This window comes from Anomaloglossus baeobatrachus, chromosome 4 (assembly GCF_048569485.1).
Source record: "Anomaloglossus baeobatrachus isolate aAnoBae1 chromosome 4, aAnoBae1.hap1, whole genome shotgun sequence".
NCBI lineage: Eukaryota > Metazoa > Chordata > Amphibia > Anura > Aromobatidae > Anomaloglossus > Anomaloglossus baeobatrachus.
The window spans coordinates 645,730,796-645,747,531 of record NC_134356.1 but is presented as its reverse complement, the minus strand read 5'-3'; the positions used below and the strand labels follow the sequence as shown (position 1 = coordinate 645,747,531).

The 16,736-nt window shown below is 39.0% G+C and overlaps 12 non-coding genes across 12 annotated transcripts; all 12 read right to left on the bottom strand.

Moving 5' to 3' along the window:
- Positions 1-600: 600 nt before the first annotated feature.
- TRNAE-CUC (transfer RNA glutamic acid (anticodon CUC)) lies at positions 601-672 on the bottom strand. The gene has a single exon. It is a non-coding gene; the product is annotated as a tRNA-Glu (tRNA).
- Positions 673-1,531: 859 nt separating this feature from the next.
- TRNAE-CUC (transfer RNA glutamic acid (anticodon CUC)) lies at positions 1,532-1,603 on the bottom strand. The gene has a single exon. It is a non-coding gene; the product is annotated as a tRNA-Glu (tRNA).
- Positions 1,604-2,473: 870 nt separating this feature from the next.
- On the bottom strand, positions 2,474-2,545 carry TRNAE-CUC (transfer RNA glutamic acid (anticodon CUC)). The gene has a single exon. It is a non-coding gene; the product is annotated as a tRNA-Glu (tRNA).
- Positions 2,546-4,024: 1,479 nt separating this feature from the next.
- TRNAE-CUC (transfer RNA glutamic acid (anticodon CUC)) lies at positions 4,025-4,096 on the bottom strand. Its single transcript has one exon. It is a non-coding gene; the product is annotated as a tRNA-Glu (tRNA).
- Positions 4,097-4,963: 867 nt separating this feature from the next.
- Positions 4,964-5,035, bottom strand: TRNAE-CUC (transfer RNA glutamic acid (anticodon CUC)). The gene has a single exon. It is a non-coding gene; the product is annotated as a tRNA-Glu (tRNA).
- Positions 5,036-5,894: 859 nt separating this feature from the next.
- Positions 5,895-5,966, bottom strand: TRNAE-CUC (transfer RNA glutamic acid (anticodon CUC)). The gene has a single exon. It is a non-coding gene; the product is annotated as a tRNA-Glu (tRNA).
- A 5,564-nt stretch (positions 5,967-11,530) lies between these two features.
- On the bottom strand, positions 11,531-11,602 carry TRNAE-CUC (transfer RNA glutamic acid (anticodon CUC)). The gene has a single exon. It is a non-coding gene; the product is annotated as a tRNA-Glu (tRNA).
- Positions 11,603-12,459: 857 nt separating this feature from the next.
- Positions 12,460-12,531, bottom strand: TRNAE-CUC (transfer RNA glutamic acid (anticodon CUC)). Its single transcript has one exon. It is a non-coding gene; the product is annotated as a tRNA-Glu (tRNA).
- Positions 12,532-13,387: 856 nt separating this feature from the next.
- On the bottom strand, positions 13,388-13,459 carry TRNAE-CUC (transfer RNA glutamic acid (anticodon CUC)). Its single transcript has one exon. It is a non-coding gene; the product is annotated as a tRNA-Glu (tRNA).
- Positions 13,460-14,317: 858 nt separating this feature from the next.
- TRNAE-CUC (transfer RNA glutamic acid (anticodon CUC)) lies at positions 14,318-14,389 on the bottom strand. Its single transcript has one exon. It is a non-coding gene; the product is annotated as a tRNA-Glu (tRNA).
- An 857-nt stretch (positions 14,390-15,246) lies between these two features.
- On the bottom strand, positions 15,247-15,318 carry TRNAE-CUC (transfer RNA glutamic acid (anticodon CUC)). Its single transcript has one exon. It is a non-coding gene; the product is annotated as a tRNA-Glu (tRNA).
- An 857-nt stretch (positions 15,319-16,175) lies between these two features.
- On the bottom strand, positions 16,176-16,247 carry TRNAE-CUC (transfer RNA glutamic acid (anticodon CUC)). Its single transcript has one exon. It is a non-coding gene; the product is annotated as a tRNA-Glu (tRNA).
- Positions 16,248-16,736: the final 489 nt, after the last annotated feature.

Genomic DNA, 16,736 nt, shown 5'->3' with positions numbered 1-16,736 from the left:
GTATTTGGAAGTCGAAGGTAAGAATGATTTCCGATATGAGCTCAAATGGCTTTTTGTGCAAAAGAATGGAATGAATGGCTAAAAGCTCTTGTGGTCAGCATTTTTCGCTGCAAAGAGCAATTTTAATCTAAACTAACTTTGTCTGCAAGGTATGTGTCGACCTTTGAATGCAGGAACTATTGCAGAAAAAAGTGGCACTCCCCTATCAGGAATTGAACCAGTAAACTAAGAAAACTGCTTGCTAATTAATATGGGATATTCCACAGAGTTGCAGAAAACATATAGGGTTTAAAAAAAAAAAAAAAAAGAAAAAAAAAGAGTGTTGCCTTCACTAAAAAGCTGTTTTTCATTTTAGTAGTTGAATCCTGCCTCATTTGAGCTGGAGTTAACAGGTTAATTCAATATACTGAAGATTGTAAGTTTTTTCCTCAGACGGTATGTAGTTTACTCATTATCTTTCGCAGGAGAGCCTAGAAACTTTACCATTCAGTTCCAATATTCTATGGATAAGTAAGGAAATTTTAGGTGAAATGACAAGCCACAATGGCCAACCAATTGCGTCGGCCTTTGAATGTCGAAACAAGCACAGAAAAATTTGCATTCCCATACCGGGAGTCGAACCCGGGCCGCCTGGGTGAGAACCAGGAATCCTAACCGCTAGACCATATGGGAAATGTTGTGCTGTGTAGTCGATGATGTGGAAAAAAAGAAATTTATTTCTTTGAGTAAGCAACTTCTGCATGTTTGCAACAGAAGCGTTCCTTTTTAGCACAATAGGTGGCGCGTCAATCTCAAACTCTTAAGGTCATGATTGTGATCCTCACATGTGGCACTTTTCTTTAGAGATTTTGTCTCCATCTTGTCTAGAGAGCCACATTTGTTTCCACTGAGTACCAAAAATCAACAATAATATATCGAGGGGTTTGAGTCTCTTGACACCAAGAATTTGGAAGTCGAAGGTAAGAATGATTTCCGATATGAGCTCAAATGGCTTTTTGTGCAACAGAATGGAATGAATAGCTAAAAGCTCTTGTGGTCAGCATTTTTCGCTGCAAAGAGCAATTTTAATCTAAACTAACTTTGTCTGCAAGGTATGTGTCGACCTTTGAATGCAGGAATTATTGCAGAAAAAAGTGGCAGTCCCCTATCAGGAATTGAACCAGTAAACTAAGAAAACTGCTTGCTAATTAATATGGGATATTCCACAGAGTTGCAGAAAACATATAGGGTTTTAAAAAAAAAAAAAAAGAGTGTTGCCTTCACTAAAAAGCTGTTTTTCATTTTAGTAGTTGAATCCTGCCTCATTTGAGCTGGAGTTAACAGGTCAATTCAATATACTGAAGATTGTAAGTTTTTTCCTCAGATGGTATGTAGTTTACTCATTATCTTTCGCAGGAGAGCCTAGAAACTTTACCATTCAGTTCCAATATTCTATGGATAAGTAAGGAAATTTTAGGTCAAATGACAGGCCACAATGGCCAACCAATTGCGTCGGCCTTTGAATGTCGAAACAAGCACAGAAAAATTTGCATTCCCATACCGGGAGTCGAACCCGGGCCGCCTGGGTGAGAACCAGGAATCCTAACCGCTAGACCATATGGGAAATGTTGTGCTGTGTAGTCGATGATGTGGAAAAAAAGAACTTTATTTCTTTGAGTAAGCAACTTCTGCACGTTTGCAACAGAAGCTTTCCTTGTTAGCACAATAGGTGGCGCGTCAATCTCAAACTCTTAAGGTCATGATTGTGATCCTCACATGTGGCACTTTTCTTTGGAGATTTTGTCTCCATCTTGTCTAGAGAGCCACATTTGTTTCCACTGAGTACCAAAAATCAACAATAATATATCGAGGGGTTTGAGTCTCTTGACACCAAGAATTTGGAAGTCGAAGGTAAGAATGATTTCCGATATGAGCTTAAATGGCTTTTTGTGCAACAGAATGGAATGAATAGCTAAAAGCTCTTGTGGTCAGCATTTTTCGCTGCAAAGAGCAATTTTAATCTAAACTAACTTTGTCTGCAAGGTATGTGTCGACCTTTGAATGCAGGAACTATTGCAGAAAAAAGTGGCAGTCCCCTATCAGGAATTGAACCAGTAAACTAAGAAAACTGCTTGCTAATTAATATGGGATATTCCACAGAGTTGCAGAAAACATATAGGGTTTAAAAAAAAAAAAAAAAAAAAAAAAAAAGAGTGTTGCCTTCACTAAAAAGCTGTTTTTCATTTTAGTAGTTGAATCCTGCCTCATTTGAGCTGGAGTTAACAGGTCAATTCAATATACTGAAGATTGTAAGTTTTTTCCTCAGACGGTATGTAGTTTACTCATTATCTTTCGCAGGAGAGCCTAGAAACTTTACCATTCAGTTCCAATATTCTATGGATAAGTAAGGAAATTTTAGGTCAAATGACAGGCCACAATGGCCAACCAATTGCGTCGGCCTTTGAATGTCGAAACAAGCACAGAAAAATTTGCATTCCCATACCGGGAGTCGAACCCGGGCCGCCTGGGTGAGAACCAGGAATCCTAACCACTAGACCATATGGGAAATGTTGTGCTGTGTAGTCGATGATGTGGAAAAAAAGAACTTTACTTCTTTGAGTAAGCACAACTTCTGCACGTTTGCAACAGAAGCTTTCCTTGTTAGCACAATAGGTGGCGCGTCAATTTCAAACTCTAAGGGTATGTGCGCACGTTGCTTTTTACCTGCTTTTTACCTGCTTTTTTGCTGCTTTTTCTTCTGCGCTGTTTAATGCCAAAATGGATGTGTTCTTCTATTCAAGCAAAGTCTATGGGAATTTGGGTTTCTTGTTCACACTATGTTGTTCAAAATGCTGCCTTTTTGTGGCAGAACTTTGGTCAAAAACTCAGCTTTGCAGTGCAAAACCCAAATGGCAAAAACAATTGACATGTTGCTTCTTTGAAAAGCTGAGTTTTTGACCAAAGTTCTGCCACAAAAAGGCAGCATTTTGAACAACATAGTGTGAACAAGAAACCCAAATTCCCATAGACTTTGCTTGAATAGAAGAACACATCCATTTTGGCATTAAACAGCGCAGAAGAAAAAGCAGCAAAAAAGCAGGTAAAAAGCAGGTAAAAAGCAACGTGCGCACATACCCTTAAGGCCCTGTCACACACAGAGATAAATCTGCGGCAGATCTGTGGTTGCAGTGAAATTGTGGACAATCAGTGCCAGGTTTGTGGCTATGTACAAATGGAACAATATGTCCATGATTTCACTGCAACCACAGATCTGCCAAAGATTTATTTCTGTGTGTGACAGGGCCTTTAAGGTCATGATTGTGATCCTCACATGTGGCCCTTTTCTTTGGAGATTTTGTCTCCATCTTGTCTAGAGAGCCACATTTGTTTCCACTGAGTACCAAAAATCAACAATAATATATTGAGGGGTTTGAGTCCCTTGACACCAAGTATTTGGAAGTCGAAGGTAAGAATGATTTCCGATATGAGCTCAAATGGCTTTTTGTGCAAAAGAATGGAATGAATGGCTAAAAGCTCTTGTGGTCAGCATTTTTCGCTGCAAAGAGCAATTTTAATCTAAACTAACTTTGTCTGCAAGGTATGTGTCGACCTTTGAATGCAGGAACTATTGCAGAAAAAAGTGGCACTCCCCTGTCAGGAATTGAACCAGTAAACTAAGAAAACTGCTTGCTAATTAATATGGGATATTCCACAGAGTTGCAGAAAACATATAGGGTTTTAAAAATAAAAAAAAAAAAAAAAGAGTGTTGCCTTCACTAAAAAGCTGTTTTTCATTTTAGTAGTTGAATCCTGCCTCATTTGAGCTGGAGTTAACAGGTCACTTCAATATACTGAAGATTGTAAGTTTTTTCCTCAGACGGTATGTAGTTTACTCATTATCTTTCGCAGGAGAGCCTAGAAACTTTACCATTCAGTTCCAATATTCTATGGATAAGTAAGGAAATTTTAGGTCAAATGACAGGCCACAATGGCCAACCAATTGCGTCGGCCTTTGAATGTCGAAACAAGCACAGAAAAATTTGCATTCCCATACCGGGAGTCGAACCCGGGCCGCCTGGGTGAGAACCAGGAATCCTAACCGCTAGACCATATGGGAAATGTTGTGCTGTGTAGTCGATGATGTGGAAAAATAGAACTTTATTTCTTTGAGTAAGCAACTTCTGCACGTTTGCAACAGAAGCTTTCCTTGTTAGCACAATAGGTGGCGCGTCAATCTCAAACTCTTAAGGTCATGATTGTGATCCTAACATGTGGCCCTTTTCTTTGGAGATTTTGTCTCCATCTTGTCTAGAGAGCCACATTTGTTTCCACTGAGTACCAAAAATCAACAATAATATATTGAGGGGTTTGAGTCTCTTGACACCAAGAATTTGGAAGTCGAAGGTAAGAATGATTTCCGATATGAGCTCAAATGGCTTTTTGTGCAACAGAATGGAATGAATAGCTAAAAGCTCTTGTGGTCAGCATTTTTCGCTGCAAAGAGCAATTTTAATCTAAACTAACTTTGTCTGCAAGGTATGTGTCGACCTTTGAATGCAGGAACTATTGCAGAAAAAAGTGGCAGTCCCCTATCAGGAATTGAACCAGTAAACTAAGAAAACTGCTTGCTAATTAATATGGGATATTCCACAGAGTTGCAGAAAACATATAGGGTTTTAAAAAAAAAAAAAAAAAAAAAAAGAGTGTTGCCTTCACTAAAAAGCTGTTTTTCATTTTAGTAGTTGAATCCTGCCTCATTTGAGCTGGAGTTAACAGGTCAATTCAATGTACTGAACATTGTAAGTTTTTTCCTCAGACGGTATGTAGTTTACTCATTATCTTTCGCAGGAGAGCCTAGAAACTTTACCATTCAGTTCCAATATTCTATGGATAAGTAAGGAAATTTTAGGTCAAATGACAAGCCACAATGGCCAACCAATTGCGTCGGCCTTTGAATGTCGAAACAAGCACAGAAAAATTTGCATTCCCATACCGGGAGTCGAACCCGGGCCGCCTGGGTGAGAACCAGGAATCCTAACCGCTAGACCATATGGGAAATGTTGTGCTGTGTAGTCGATGATGTGGAAAAAAAGAAATTTATTTCTTTGAGTAAGCAACTTCTGCATGTTTGCAACAGAAGCGTTCCTTTTTAGCACAATAGGTGGCGCGTCAATCTCAAACTCTTAAGGTCATGATTGTGATCCTCACATGTGGCACTTTTCTTTAGAGATTTTGTCTCCATCTTGTCTAGAGAGCCACATTTGTTTCCACTGAGTACCAAAAATCAACAATAATATATCGAGGGGTTTGAGTCTCTTGACACCAAGAATTTGGAAGTCGAAGGTAAGAATGATTTCCGATATGAGCTCAAATGGCTTTTTGTGCAACAGAATGGAATGAATAGCTAAAAGCTCTTGTGGTCAGCATTTTTCGCTGCAAAGAGCAATTTTAATCTAAACTAACTTTGTCTGCAAGGTATGTGTCGACCTTTGAATGCAGGAACTATTGCAGAAAAAAGTGGCAGTCCCCTATCAGGAATTGAACCAGTAAACTAAGAAAACTGCTTGCTAATTAATATGGGATATTCCACAGAGTTGCAGAAAACATATAGGGTTTTAAAAAAAAAAAAAAAGAGTGTTGCCTTCACTAAAAAGCTGTTTTTCATTTTAGTAGTTGAATCCTGCCTCATTTGAGCTGGAGTTAACAGGTCAATTCAATATACTGAAGATTGTAAGTTTTTTCCTCAGATGGTATGTAGTTTACTCATTATCTTTCGCAGGAGAGCCTAGAAACTTTACCATTCAGTTCCAATATTCTATGGATAAGTAAGGAAATTTTAGGTCAAATGACAGGCCACAATGGCCAACCAATTGCGTCGGCCTTTGAATGTCGAAACAAGCACAGAAAAATTTGCATTCCCATACCGGGAGTCGAACCCGGGCCGCCTGGGTGAGAACCAGGAATCCTAACCGCTAGACCATATGGGAAATGTTGTGCTGTGTAGTCGATGATGTGGAAAAAAAGAACTTTATTTCTTTGAGTAAGCAACTTCTGCACGTTTGCAACAGAAGCTTTCCTTGTTAGCACAATAGGTGGCGCGTCAATCTCAAACTCTTAAGGTCATGATTGTGATCCTCACATGTGGCACTTTTCTTTGGAGATTTTGTCTCCATCTTGTCTAGAGAGCCACATTTGTTTCCACTGAGTACCAAAAATCAACAATAATATATCGAGGGGTTTGAGTCTCTTGACACCAAGAATTTGGAAGTCGAAGGTAAGAATGATTTCCGATATGAGCTTAAATGGCTTTTTGTGCAACAGAATGGAATGAATAGCTAAAAGCTCTTGTGGTCAGCATTTTTCGCTGCAAAGAGCAATTTTAATCTAAACTAACTTTGTCTGCAAGGTATGTGTCGACCTTTGAATGCAGGAACTATTGCAGAAAAAAGTGGCAGTCCCCTATCAGGAATTGAACCAGTAAACTAAGAAAACTGCTTGCTAATTAATATGGGATATTCCACAGAGTTGCAGAAAACATATAGGGTTTAAAAAAAAAAAAAAAAAAAAAAAAAAAAAGAGTGTTGCCTTCACTAAAAAGCTGTTTTTCATTTTAGTAGTTGAATCCTTCCTCATTTGAGCTGGAGTTAACAGGTCAATTCAATATACTGAAGATTGTAAGTTTTTTCCTCAGACGGTATGTAGTTTACTCATTATCTTTCGCAGGAGAGCCTAGAAACTTTACCATTCAGTTCCAATATTCTATGGATAAGTAAGGAAATTTTAGGTCAAATGACAGGCCACAATGGCCAACCAATTGCGTCGGCCTTTGAATGTCGAAACAAGCACAGAAAAGTTTGCATTCACATACCGGGAGTCGAACCCGGGCCGCCTGGGTGAGAACCAGGAATCCTAACCGCTAGACCATATGGGAAATGTTGTGCTGTGTAGTCGATGATGTGGAAAAAAAGAACTTTATTTCTTTGAGTAAGCAACTTCTGCACGTTTGCAACAGAAGCTTTCCTTGTTAGCACAATAGGTGGCGCGTCAATCTCAAACTCTTAAGGTCATGATTGTGATCCTAACATGTGGCCCTTTTCTTTGGAGATTTTGTCTCCATCTTGTCTAGAGAGCCACATTTGTTTCCACTGAGTACCAAAAATCAACAATAATATATTGAGGGGTTTGAGTCTCTTGACACCAAGAATTTGGAAGTCGAAGGTAAGAATGATTTCCGATATGAGCTCAAATGGCTTTTTGTGCAACAGAATGGAATGAATAGCTAAAAGCTCTTGTGGTCAGCATTTTTCGCTGCAAAGAGCAATTTTAATCTAAACTAACTTTGTCTGCAAGGTATGTGTCGACCTTTGAATGCAGGAACTATTGCAGAAAAAAGTGGCACTCCCCTATCAGGAATTGAACCAGTAAACTAAGAAAACTGCTTGCTAATTAATATGGGATATTCCACAGAGTTGCAGAAAACATATAGGGTTTTAAAAAAAAAAAAAAAAGAAAAAAAAAGAGTGTTGCCTTCACTAAAAAGCTGTTTTTCATTTTAGTAGTTGAATCCTGCCTCATTTGAGCTGGAGTTAACAGGTTAATTCAATATACTGAAGATTGTAAGTTTTTTCCTCAGACGGTATGTAGTTTACTCATTATCTTTCGCAGGAGAGCCTAGAAACTTTACCATTCAGTTCCAATATTCTATGGATAAGTAAGGAAATTTTAGGTGAAATGACAAGCCACAATGGCCAACCAATTGCGTCGGCCTTTGAATGTCGAAACAAGCACAGAAAAATTTGCATTCCCATACCGGGAGTCGAACCCGGGCCGCCTGGGTGAGAACCAGGAATCCATTCCTAACCGCTAGACCATATGGGAAATGTTGTGCTGTGTAGTCGATGATGTGGAAAAAAAGAAATGTATTTCTTTGAGTAAGCAACTTCTGCATGTTTGCAACAGAAGCGTTCCTTTTTAGCACAATAGGTGGCGCGTCAATCTCAAACTCTTAAGGTCATGATTGTGATCCTCACATGTGGCACTTTTCTTTAGAGATTTTGTCTCCATCTTGTCTAGAGAGCCACATTTGTTTCCACTGAGTACCAAAAATCAACAATAATATATCGAGGGGTTTGAGTCTCTTGACACCAAGAATTTGGAAGTCGAAGGTAAGAATGATTTCCGATATGAGCTCAAATGGCTTTTTGTGCAACAGAATGGAATGAATAGCTAAAAGCTCTTGTGGTCAGCATTTTTCGCTGCAAAGAGCAATTTTAATCTAAACTAACTTTGTCTGCAAGGTATGTGTCGACCTTTGAATGCAGGAACTATTGCAGAAAAAAGTGGCAGTCCCCTATCAGGAATTGAACCAGTAAACTAAGAAAACTGCTTGCTAATTAATATGGGATATTCCACAGAGTTGCAGAAAACATATAGGGTTTTAAAAAAAAAAAAAAAGAGTGTTGCCTTCACTAAAAAGCTGTTTTTCATTTTAGTAGTTGAATCCTGCCTCATTTGAGCTGGAGTTAACAGGTCAATTCAATATACTGAAGATTGTAAGTTTTTTCCTCAGATGGTATGTAGTTTACTCATTATCTTTCGCAGGAGAGCCTAGAAACTTTACCATTCAGTTCCAATATTCTATGGATAAGTAAGGAAATTTTAGGTCAAATGACAGGCCACAATGGCCAACCAATTGCGTCGGCCTTTGAATGTCGAAACAAGCACAGAAAAATTTGCATTCCCATACCGGGAGTCGAACCCGGGCCGCCTGGGTGAGAACCAGGAATCCTAACCGCTAGACCATATGTGAAATGTTGTGCTGTGTAGTCGATGATGTGGAAAAAAAGAACTTTATTTCTTTGAGTAAGCAACTTCTGCACGTTTGCAACAGAAGCTTTCCTTGTTAGCACAATAGGTGGCGCGTCAATCTCAAACTCTTAAGGTCATGATTGTGATCCTCACATGTGGCACTTTTCTTTGGAGATTTTGTCTCCATCTTGTCTAGAGAGCCACATTTGTTTCCACTGAGTACCAAAAATCAACAATAATATATCGAGGGGTTTGAGTCTCTTGACACCAAGAATTTGGAAGTCGAAGGTAAGAATGATTTCCGATATGAGCTTAAATGGCTTTTTGTGCAACAGAATGGAATGAATAGCTAAAAGCTCTTGTGGTCAGCATTTTTCGCTGCAAAGAGCAATTTTAATCTAAACTAACTTTGTCTGCAAGGTATGTGTCGACCTTTGAATGCAGGAACTATTGCAGAAAAAAGTGGCAGTCCCCTATCAGGAATTGAACCAGTAAACTAAGAAAACTGCTTGCTAATTAATATGGGATATTCCACAGAGTTGCAGAAAACATATCGGGTTTAAAAAAAAAAAAAAAAAAAAAAAAAAAAAAAAAGAGTGTTGCCTTCACTAAAAAGCTGTTTTTCATTTTAGTAGTTGAATCCTTCCTCATTTGAGCTGGAGTTAACAGGTCAATTCAATATACTGAAGATTGTAAGTTTTTTCCTCAGACGGTATGTAGTTTACTCATTATCTTTCGCAGGAGAGCCTAGAAACTTTACCATTCAGTTCCAATATTCTATGGATAAGTAAGGAAATTTTAGGTCAAATGACAGGCCACAATGGCCAACCAATTGCGTCGGCCTTTGAATGTCGAAACAAGCACAGAAAAGTTTGCATTCACATACCGGGAGTCGAACCCGGGCCGCCTGGGTGAGAACCAGGAATCCTAACCGCTAGACCATATGGGAAATGTTGTGCTGTGTAGTCGATGATGTGGAAAAAAAGAACTTTATTTCTTTGAGTAAGCAACTTCTGCACGTTTGCAACAGAAGCTTTCCTTGTTAGCACAATAGGTGGCGCGTCAATCTCAAACTCTTAAGGTCATGATTGTGATCCTAACATGTGGCCCTTTTCTTTGGAGATTTTGTCTCCATCTTGTCTAGAGAGCCACATTTGTTTCCACTGAGTACCAAAAATCAACAATAATATATTGAGGGGTTTGAGTCTCTTGACACCAAGAATTTGGAAGTCGAAGGTAAGAATGATTTCCGATATGAGCTCAAATGGCTTTTTGTGCAACAGAATGGAATGAATAGCTAAAAGCTCTTGTGGTCAGCATTTTTCGCTGCAAAGAGCAATTTTAATCTAAACTAACTTTGTCTGCAAGGTATGTGTCGACCTTTGAATGCAGGAACTATTGCAGAAAAAAGTGGCAGTCCCCTATCAGGAATTGAACCAGTAAACTAAGAAAACTGCTTGCTAATTAATATGGGATATTCCACAGAGTTGCAGAAAACATATAGGGTTTTAAAAAAAAAAAAAAAAAAAAAAGAGTGTTGCCTTCACTAAAAAGCTGTTTTTCATTTTAGTAGTTGAATCCTGCCTCATTTGAGCTGGAGTTAACAGGTCAATTCAATATACTGAACATTGTAAGTTTTTTCCTCAGACGGTATGTAGTTTACTCATTATCTTTGGCAGGAGAGCCTAGAAACTTTACCATTCAGTTCCAATATTCTATGGATAAGTAAGGAAATTTTAGGTCAAATGACAGGCCACAATGGCCAAACAATTGCGTCGGCCTTTGAATGTCGAAACAAGCACAGAAAAATTTGCATTCCCATACCGGGAGTCGAACCCGGGGCGCCTGGGTGAGAACCAGGAATCCTAACCGCTAGACCATATGGGAAATGTTGTTCTGTGTAGTCGATGATGTGGAAAAAAAGAACTTTATTTCTTTGAGTAAGCAACTTCTGCACGTTTGCAACAGAAGCTTTCCTTGTTAGCACAATAGGTGGCGCGTCAATCTCAAACTCTTAAGGTCATGATTGTGATCCTCACATGTGGCCCTTTTCTTTGGAGATTTTGTCTTCATCTTGTCTAGAGAGCCACATTTGTTTCCACTGAGTACCAAAAATCAACAATAATATGTTGAGGGGTTTGAGTCTCTTGACACCAAGTATTTGGAAGTCGAAGGTAAGAATGATTTCCGATATGAGCTCAAATGGCTTTTTGTGCAAAAGAATGGAATGAATGGCTAAAAGCTCTTGTGGTCAGCATTTTTAGCTGCAAAGAGCAATTTTAATCTAAACTAACTTTGTCTGCAAGGTATGTGTCGACCTTTGAATGCAGGAACTATTGCAGAAAAAAGTGGCACTCCCCTATCAGGAATTGAACCAGTAAACTAAGAAAACTGCTTGCTAATTAATATGGGATATTCCACAGAGTTGCAGAAAACATATAGGGTTTTAAAAAAAAAAAAGAGTGTTGCCTTCACTAAAAAGCTGTTTTTCATTTTAGTAGTTGAATCCTGCCTCATTTGAGCTGGAGTTAACAGGTCAATTCAATATACTGAAGATTGTAAGTTTTTTCCTCAGACGGTATGTAGTTTACTCATTATCTTTCGCAGGAGAGCCTAGAAACTTTACCATTCAGTTCCAATATTCTATGGATAAGTAAGGAAATTTTAGGTCAAATGACAGGCCACAATGGCCAACCAATTGTGTCGGCCTTTGAATGTCGAAACAAGCACAGAAAAATTTGCATTCCCATACCGGGAGTCGAACCCGGGCCGCCTGGGTGAGAACCAGGAATCCTAACCGCTAGACCATATGGGAAATGTTGTGCTGTGTAGTCGATGATGTGGTAAAAAAGAACTTTATTTCTTTGAGTAAGCAACTTCTGCACGTTTGCAACAGAAGCTTTCCTTGTTAGCACAATAGGTGGCGCGTCAATCTCAAACTCTTAAGGTCATGATTGTGATCCTCACATGTGGCACTTTTCTTTGGAGATTTTGTCTCCATCTTGTCTAGAGAGCCACATTTGTTTCCACTGAGTACCAAAAATCAACAATAATATATCGAGGGGTTTGAGTCTCTTGACACCAAGAATTTGGAAGTCGAAGGTAAGAATGATTTCCGATATGAGCTTAAATGGCTTTTTGTGCAACAGAATGGAATGAATAGCTAAAAGCTCTTGTGGTCAGCATTTTTCGCTGCAAAGAGCAATTTTAATCTAAACTAACTTTGTCTGCAAGGTATGTGTCGACCTTTGAATGCAGGAACTATTGCAGAAAAAAGTGGCACTCCCCTATCAGGAATTGAACCAGTAAACTAAGAAAACTGCTTGCTAATTAATATGGGATATTCCACAGAGTTGCAGAAAACATATAGGGTTTTAAAAAAAAAAAAAGAGTGTTGCCTTCACTAAAAAGCTGTTTTTCATTTTAGTAGTTGAATCCTGCCTCATTTGAGCTGGAGTTAACAGGTCAATTCAATATACTGAAGATTGTAAGTTTTTTCCTCAGACGGTATGTAGTTTACTCATTATCTTTCGCAGGAGAGCCTAGAAACTTTACCATTCAGTTCCAATATTCTATGGATAAGTAAGGAAATTTTAGGTCAAATGTAAGGCCACAATGGCCAACCAATTGCGTCGGCCTTTGAATGTCGAAACAAGCACAGAAAAATTTGCATTCCCATACCGGGAGTCGAACCCGGGCCGCCTGGGTGAGAACCAGGAATCCTAACCGCTAGACCATATGGGAAATGTTGTGCTGTGTAGTCGATGATGTGGAAAAAAAGAACTTTATTTCTTTGAGTAAGCAACTTCTGCACGTTTGCAACAGAAGCTTTCCTTGTTAGCACAATAGGTGGCGCGTCAATCTCAAACTCTTAAGGTCATGATTGTGATCCTCACATGTGGCCCTTTTCTTTGGAGATTTTGTCTCCATCTTGTCTAGAGAGCCACATTTGTTTCCACTGAGTACCAAAAATCAACAATAATATATTGAGGGGTTTGAGTCTCTTGACACCAAGAATTTGGAAGTCGAAGGTAAGAATAATTTCCGATATGAGCTCAAATGGCTTTTTGTGCAACAGAATGGAATGAATAGCTAAAAGCTCTTGTGGTCAGCATTTTTCGCTGCAAAGAGCAATTTTAATCTAAATTAACTTTGTCTGCAAGGTATGTGTCGACCTTTGAATGCAGGAACTATTGCAGAAAAAAGTGGCACTCCCCTATCAGGAATTGAACCAGTAAACTAAGAAAACTGCTTGCTAATTAATATGGGATATTCCACAGAGTTGCAGAAAACATATAGGGTTTTAAAAAAAAAAAAGAGTGTTGCCTTCACTAAAAAGCTGTTTTTCATTTTAGTAGTTGAATCCTGCCTCATTTGAGCTGGAGTTAACAGGTCAATTCAATATACTGAAGATTGTAAGTTTTTTCCTCAGACGGTATGTAGTTTACTCATTATCTTTCGCAGGAGAGCCTAGAAACTTTACCATTCAGTTCCAATATTCTATGGATAAGTAAGGAAATTTTAGGTCAAATGACAGGCCACAATGGCCAACCAATTGCGTCGGCCTTTGAATGTCGAAACAAGCACAGAAAAATTTGCATTCCCATACCGGGAGTCGAACCCGGGCCGCCTGGGTGAGAACCAGGAATCCTAACCGCTAGACCATATGGGAAATGTTGTGCTGTGTAGTCGATGATGTGGAAAAATAGAACTTTATTTCTTTGAGTAAGCAACTTCTGCATGTTTGCAACAGAAGCTTTCCTTGTTAGCACAATAGGTGGCGCGTCAATCTCAAACTCTTAAGGTCATGATTGTGATCCTCACATGTGGCACTTTTCTTTGGAGATTTTGTCTCCATCTTGTCTAGAGAGCCACATTTGTTTCCACTGAGTACCAAAAATCAACAATAATATATCGAGGGGTTTGAGTCTCTTGACACCAAGAATTTGGAAGTCGAAGGTAAGAATGATTTCCGATATGAGCTCAAATGGCTTTTTGTGCAAAAGAATGGAATGAATGGCTAAAAGCTCTTGTGGTCAGCATTTTTCGCTGCAAAGAGCAATTTTAATCTAAACTAACTTTGTCTGCAAGGTATGTGTCGACCTTTGAATGCAGGAACTATTGCAGAAAAAAGTGGCAGTCCCCTATCAGGAATTGAACCAGTAAACTAAGAAAACTGCTTGCTAATTAATATGGGATATTCCACAGAGTTGCAGAAAACATATAGGGTTTTAAAAAAAAAAAAAAGAGTGTTGCCTTCACTAAAAAGCTGTTTTTCATTTTAGTAGTTGAATCCTGCCTCATTTGAGCTGGAGTTAACAGGTCAATTCAATATACTGAAGATTGTAAGTTTTTTCCTCAGACGGTATGTAGTTAACTCATTATCTTTCGCAGGAGAGCCTAGAAACTTTACCATTCAGTTCCAATATTCTATGGATAAGTAAGGAAATTTTAGGTCAAATGACAGGCCACAATGGCCAACCAATTGCGTCGGCCTTTGAATGTCGAAACAAGCACAGAAAAATTTGCATTCCCATACCGGGAGTCGAACCCGGGCCGCCTGGGTGAGAACCAGGAATCCTAACCGCTAGACCATATGGGAAATGTTATGCTGTGTAGTCGATGATGTGGAAAAAAAGAACTTTATTTCTTTGAGTAAGCAACTTCTGCACGTTTGCAACAGAAGCTTTCCTTGTTAGCACAATAGGTGGCGCGTCAATCTCAAACTCTTAAGGTCATGATTGTGATCCTCACATGTGGCACTTTTCTTTGGAGATTTTGTCTCCATCTTGTCTAGAGAGCCACATTTGTTTCCACTGAGTACCAAAAATCAACAATAATATATCGAGGGGTTTGAGTCTCTTGACACCAAGAATTTGGAAGTCGAAGGTAAGAATGATTTCCGATATGAGCTCAAATGGCTTTTTGTGCAAAAGAATGGAATGAATGGCTAAAAGCTCTTGTGGTCAGCATTTTTCGCTGCAAAGAGCAATTTTAATCTAAACTAACTTTGTCTGCAAGGTATGTGTCGACCTTTGAATGCAGGAACTATTGCAGAAAAAAGTGGCAGTCCCCTATCAGGAATTGAACCAGTAAACTAAGAAAACTGCTTGCTAATTAATATGGGATATTCCACAGAGTTGCAGAAAACATATAGGGTTTTAAAAAAAAAAAAAGAGTGTTGCCTTCACTAAAAAGCTGTTTTTCATTTTAGTAGTTGAATCCTGCCTCATTTGAGCTGGAGTTAACAGGTCAATTCAATATACTGAAGATTGTAAGTTTTTTCCTCAGACGGTATGTAGTTAACTCATTATCTTTCGCAGGAGAGCCTAGAAACTTTACCATTCAGTTCCAATATTCTATGGATAAGTAAGGAAATTTTAGGTCAAATGACAGGCCACAATGGCCAACCAATTGCGTCGGCCTTTGAATGTCGAAACAAGCACAGAAAAATTTGCATTCCCATACCGGGAGTCGAACCCGGGCCGCCTGGGTGAGAACCAGGAATCCTAACCGCTAGACCATATGGGAAATGTTGTGCTGTGTAGTCGATGATGTGGAAAAATAGAACTTTATTTCTTTGAGTAAGCAACTTCTGCACGTTTGCAACAGAAGCTTTCCTTGTTAGCACAATAGGTGGCGCGTCAATCTCAAACTCTTAAGGTCATGATTGTGATCCTCACATGTGGCACTTTTCTTTGGAGATTTTGTCTCCATCTTGTCTAGAGAGCCACATTTGTTTCCACTGAGTACCAAAAATCAACAATAATATATCGAGGGGTTTGAGTCTCTTGACACCAAGAATTTGGAAGTCGAAGGTAAGAATGATTTCCGATATGAGCTCAAATGGCTTTTTGTGCAAAAGAATGGAATGAATGGCTAAAAGCTCTTGTGGTCAGCATTTTTCGCTGCAAAGAGCAATTTTAATCTAAACTAACTTTGTCTGCAAGGTATGTGTCGACCTTTGAATGCAGGAACTATTGCAGAAAAAAGTGGCAGTCCCCTATCAGGAATTGAACCAGTAAACTAAGAAAACTGCTTGCTAATTAATATGGGATATTCCACAGAGTTGCAGAAAACATATAGGGTTTTAAAAAAAAAAAAAGAGTGTTGCCTTCACTAAAAAGCTGTTTTTCATTTTAGTAGTTGAATCCTGCCTCATTTGAGCTGGAGTTAACAGGTCAATTCAATATACTGAAGATTGTAAGTTTTTTCCTCAGACGGTATGTAGTTAACTCATTATCTTTCGCAGGAGAGCCTAGAAACTTTACCATTCAGTTCCAATATTCTATGGATAAGTAAGGAAATTTTAGGTCAAATGACAGGCCACAATGGCCAACCAATTGCGTCGGCCTTTGAATGTCGAAACAAGCACAGAAAAATTTGCATTCCCATACCGGGAGTCGAACCCGGGCCGCCTGGGTGAGAACCAGGAATCCTAACCGCTAGACCATATGGGAAATGTTATGCTGTGTAGTCGATGATGTGGAAAAAAAGAACTTTATTTCTTTGAGTAAGCAACTTCTGCACGTTTGCAACAGAAGCTTTCCTTGTTAGCACAATAGGTGGCGCGTCAATCTCAAACTCTTAAGGTCATGATTGTGATCCTCACATGTGGCACTTTTCTTTGGAGATTTTGTCTCCATCTTGTCTAGAGAGCCACATTTGTTTCCACTGAGTACCAAAAATCAACAATAATATATCGAGGGGTTTGAGTCTCTTGACACCAAGAATTTGGAAGTCGAAGGTAAGAATGATTTCCGATATGAGCTCAAATGGCTTTTTGTGCAAAAGAATGGAATGAATGGCTAAAAGCTCTTGTGGTCAGCATTTTTCGCTGCAAAGAGCAATTTTAATCTAAACTAACTTTGTCTGCAAGGTATGTGTCGACCTTTGAATGCAGGAACTATTGCAGAAAAAAGTGGCAGTCCCCTATCAGGAATTGAACC